The sequence below is a fragment of the Schistocerca gregaria genome, unplaced genomic scaffold, assembly GCF_023897955.1.
Source record: "Schistocerca gregaria isolate iqSchGreg1 unplaced genomic scaffold, iqSchGreg1.2 ptg000977l, whole genome shotgun sequence".
In the NCBI taxonomy this organism is placed as follows: domain Eukaryota; kingdom Metazoa; phylum Arthropoda; class Insecta; order Orthoptera; family Acrididae; genus Schistocerca; species Schistocerca gregaria.
In genome coordinates this window covers 65,001-69,637 of record NW_026062329.1, presented here as the reverse complement: position 1 = coordinate 69,637, position 4,637 = coordinate 65,001, and the positions used below count along the sequence as shown (strand labels likewise).

General features: G+C 58.6%; 3 non-coding genes across 3 annotated transcripts in view; all 3 read left to right on the top strand.

Annotated features, from left to right (window-relative positions):
- Nucleotides 1–873: 873 nt before the first annotated feature.
- LOC126326181 (small subunit ribosomal RNA) lies at nucleotides 874–2,762 on the top strand. Its single transcript, XR_007560571.1, has one exon. It is a non-coding gene; the product is annotated as a small subunit ribosomal RNA (ribosomal RNA).
- A 368-nt stretch (nucleotides 2,763–3,130) lies between these two features.
- Nucleotides 3,131–3,285, top strand: LOC126326174 (5.8S ribosomal RNA). The gene has a single exon (XR_007560565.1). It is a non-coding gene; the product is annotated as a 5.8S ribosomal RNA (ribosomal RNA).
- A 188-nt stretch (nucleotides 3,286–3,473) lies between these two features.
- The window catches only part of LOC126326186 (large subunit ribosomal RNA), a 4,222-nt gene continuing 3,058 nt past the window's right edge, over nucleotides 3,474–4,637 (top strand). Inside the window, exon 1 of the ribosomal RNA XR_007560576.1 lies at nucleotides 3,474–4,637. This exon is cut by the window's right edge and continues 3,058 nt beyond it. This is a non-coding gene — a ribosomal RNA (large subunit ribosomal RNA).

Sequence of the window (4,637 nt, the reverse complement as noted above, 5' to 3'; positions counted from 1 at the left end):
ACAGCTATTAACTGGTTGTTTCAGCGGTACCCGCCACATCCACACACGTGACTAGGCCCATGTGGGTATGAAGCGATACGCGGCGGTGGCTTGGTGGGACTGTTCCCGGCCGGTGAAGGGGGGCCGCCCGGCGTGTTGGCCGCGCGCTGCGTGGGCGCACGCGCAACAGGCGGCTGGTGGGGGGCGCCGAGTGGCAGGAGCGCCAGCCGACGGGCTCGGCAGGCGGCGCAGCTACGCTGCGGCGCACCCTGCACGCGGCGCCTGGCGGCCAAAGTTGGTTCAGCCGAGCCCGGTGCGAAGCGCGGTGGACATCTGCAGTGTGCTGGTCTGATTGAGGACTGTGTGCGTTGAGGATGCGCCGCCGCCTGGCACTCGGCGCCGCGACGCCGTCTGCTGCTCGGTCGCCCCAGCGGTTCTCGCAGGTGGTTTGTATCGCAGTTGTGCGGACGTGTTGGCGCGTGCGCTGTGCTGGGAGAGTTCGCTTCTGCACCCAAGTGGGGCTTTGCCCTTGTGTGGCGCTGGCGTTGGAGCTGCCGGTCACCATAGGTGGCGCGTGTTGTCTCCCGCCGGCAATGCCACGACAGCACGCTCCCGGGCCTCTGTCGGCAGCGGCAAGCTCAGTTGGGAGCAAGGGTGTTCGCACTAAAACCGTCTACTCGCCTAACTCCGGGCGATTGCGCCTCTCTCGAAACCGACCAAGTACCTAGGACGGCGCTGCGCGCCGCCGGGACCTGAGAGGGTTTCGAGGTGTATCGTGCAGGGGAGCTCGGCCTCCTCCTGTTTGCAGAATAATTGAGCGGACGCTTGCGTGTTCGCGCGGGCCCCCGGGACACACTCCCGGGCGGCCGGCTGCTCAGCTCTAGTTGACGCAGCTCCCTGGTTGATCCTGCCAGTAGTCATATGCTTGTCTCAAAGATTAAGCCATGCATGTCTCAGTACAAGCCGCATTAAGGTGAAACCGCGAATGGCTCATTAAATCAGTTATGGTTCCTTAGATCGTACCCACGTTACTTGGATAACTGTGGTAATTCTAGAGCTAATACATGCAAACAGAGTCCCGACCAGAGATGGAAGGGACGCTTTTATTAGATCAAAACCAATCGGATTGGCTTGTCTGGTCCGTTTGCCTTGGTGACTCTGAATAACTTTGGGCTGATCGCACGGTCCTCGTACCGGCGACGCATCTTTCAAATGTCTGCCTTATCAACTGTCGATGGTAGGTTCTGCGCCTACCATGGTTGTAGTAACGGGGAATCAGGGTTCGATTCCGGAGAGGGAGCCTGAGAAACGGCTACCACATCCAAGGAAGGCAGCAGGCGCGCAAATTACCCACTCCCGGCACGGGGAGGTAGTGACGAAAAATAACGATACGGGACTCATCCGAGGCCCCGTAATCGGAATGAGTACACTTTAAATCCTTTAACGAGTATCTATTGGAGGGCAAGTCTGGTGCCAGCAGCCGCGGTAATTCCAGCTCCAATAGCGTATATTAAAGTTGTTGCGGTTAAAAAGCTCGTAGTTGGATTTGTGTCCCACGCTGTTGGTTCACCGCCCGTCGGTGTTTAACTGGCATGTATCGTGGGACGTCCTGCCGGTGGGGCGAGCCGAAGGGGTGCTTTCGCGTCCCGAGGCGGACCCCGTTTAAATCCTACCAGGGTGCTCTTTGTTGAGTGTCTCGGTGGGCCGGCACGTTTACTTTGAACAAATTAGAGTGCTTAAAGCAGGCAAGCCCGCCTGAATACTGTGTGCATGGAATAATGGAATAGGACCTCGGTTCTATTTTGTTGGTTTTCGGAACCCGAGGTAATGATTAATAGGGACAGGCGGGGGCATTCGTATTGCGACGTTAGAGGTGAAATTCTTGGATCGTCGCAAGACGAACAGAAGCGAAAGCATTTGCCAAGTATGTTTTCATTAATCAAGAACGAAAGTTAGAGGTTCGAAGGCGATCAGATACCGCCCTAGTTCTAACCATAAACGATGCCAGCCAGCGATCCGCCGCAGTTCCTCCGATGACTCGGCGGGCAGCCTCCGGGAAACCAAAGCTTTTGGGTTCCGGGGGAAGTATGGTTGCAAAGCTGAAACTTAAAGGAATTGACGGAAGGGCACCACCAGGAGTGGAGCCTGCGGCTTAATTTGACTCAACACGGGAAACCTCACCAGGCCCGGACACCGGAAGGATTGACAGATTGATAGCTCTTTCTTGATTCGGTGGGTGGTGGTGCATGGCCGTTCTTAGTTGGTGGAGCGATTTGTCTGGTTAATTCCGATAACGAACGAGACTCTAGCCTGCTAACTAGTCGCGTGACATCCTTCGTGCTGTCAGCGATTACTTTTCTTCTTAGAGGGACAGGCGGCTTCTAGCCGCACGAGATTGAGCAATAACAGGTCTGTGATGCCCTTAGATGTTCTGGGCCGCACGCGCGCTACACTGAAGGAATCAGCGTGTCTTCCTAGGCCGAAAGGTCGGGGTAACCCGCTGAACCTCCTTCGTGCTAGGGATTGGGGCTTGCAATTGTTCCCCATGAACGAGGAATTCCCAGTAAGCGCGAGTCATAAGCTCGCGTTGATTACGTCCCTGCCCTTTGTACACACCGCCCGTCGCTACTACCGATTGAATGATTTAGTGAGGTCTTCGGACTGGTACGCGGCATCGACTCTGTCGTTGCCGATGCTACCGGAAAGATGACCAAACTTGATCATTTAGAGGAAGTAAAAGTCGTAACAAGGTTTCCGTAGGTGAACCTGCGGAAGGATCATTACCGACTAGACTGCATGTCTTTCGATGTGCGTGTCGTGTCGTGTCGCGCAACACGCTACCTGTACGGCAGTGGCCGTGCGCCGCGTGCGGAACCACGCGTGCCTCTCAAAACTAGCGGAAGTGTTGTTGTTGTGTGGTACGAGCGCTGAAGCTCTGGAGCGGCTGGCCTGCGGTACCTGGCGCCTGGCGCCGGTTTTGAATGACGTTCGCCCGAGTGCCTGTCCGCTCCGGTGTGGAGCCGTACGACGCCCATCGGCTGTGAGGCCGTTGGACACAAAAAAAAATAGTGGAACAGGGGCCGTCAGACGCCTCAGTCCCGCAAATGCTACTGTCTTGAAAGAGACAGTGGGAGACTGAAAAGGAAAAGATCACCCAGGACGGTGGATCACTCGGCTCGTGGGTCGATGAAGAACGCAGCAAATTGCGCGTCGACATGTGAACTGCAGGACACATGAACATCGACGTTTCGAACGCACATTGCGGTCCATGGATTCCGTTCCCGGGCCACGTCTGGCTGAGGGTCGGCTACGTATACTGAAGCGCGCGGCGTTTGTCCCGCTTCGGAGACGTGGGAGTGTCGTGGTCGCCTGTGTGGCCGGCCGCGTCTCCTTAAACGTGCGATGCGCGCCCGTCGCCTGGCGGTTCGCATACCGGTACTTTCTCGGTAGCGTGCACAGCCGGCTGGCGGTGTGGCGTGCGACACCTCGTACAACGACCTCAGAGCAGGCGAGACTACCCGCTGAATTTAAGCATATTACTAAGCGGAGGAAAAGAAACTAACAAGGATTCCCCCAGTAGCGGCGAGCGAACAGGGAAGAGTCCAGCACCGAACCCCGCAGGCTGCCGCCTGTCGTGGCATGTGGTGTTTGGGAGGGTCCACTACCCCGACGCCTCGCGCCGAGCCCAAGTCCAACTTGAATGAGGCCACGGCCCGTAGAGGGTGCCAGGCCCGTAGCGGCCGGTGCGAGCGTCGGCGGGACCTCTCCTTCGAGTCGGGTTGCTTGAGAGTGCAGCTCCAAGTGGGTGGTAAACTCCATCTGAGACTAAATATGACCACGAGACCGATAGCGAACAAGTACCGTGAGGGAAAGTTGAAAAGAACTTTGAAGAGAGAGTTCAAAAGTACGTGAAACCGTTCTGGGGTAAACGTGAGAAGTCCGAAAGGTCGAACGGGTGAGATTCACGCCCATCCGGCCACTGGCCCCCGCCCTCGGCAGATGGGGCCGGCCGCCCGCGCGGAGCAATCCGCGGCGGGGTCGTGTCCGGTTGCCTTTCCACTCGCCGCGGGGTGGGGCCGTTCCGGTGTGCGGTGGGCCGCACTTCTCCCCTAGTAGGACGTCGCGACCCGCTGGGTGCCGGCCTACGGCCCGGGTGCGCAGCCTGTCCTTCCGCGGGCCTCGGTTCGCGTCTGTTGGGCAGAGCCCCGGTGTCCTGGCTGGCTGCTCGGCGGTATATCTGGAGGAGTCGATTCGCCCCTTTGGGCGCTCGGGCTCCCGGCAAGCGCGCGCGGTTCTTCCCGGATGACGGACCTACCTGGCCCGGCCCCGGACCCGCGCCGCTGTTGGCTCGGGATGCTCTCGGGCGGAATAATCGCTCCCGTCAGCGGCGCTTCAGCTTTGGACAATTTCACGACCCGTCTTGAAACACGGACCAAGGAGTCTAACATGTGCGCGAGTCATTGGGCTGTACGAAACCTAAAGGCGTAATGAAAGTGAAGGTCTCGCCTTGCGCGGGCCGAGGGAGGATGGGGCTTCCCCGCCCTTCACGGGGCGGCGGCCTCCGCACTCCCGGGGCGTCTCGTCCTCATTGCGAGGTGAGGCGCACCTAGAGCGTACACGTTGGGACCCGAAAGATGGTGAACTATGCCTGGCCAGGA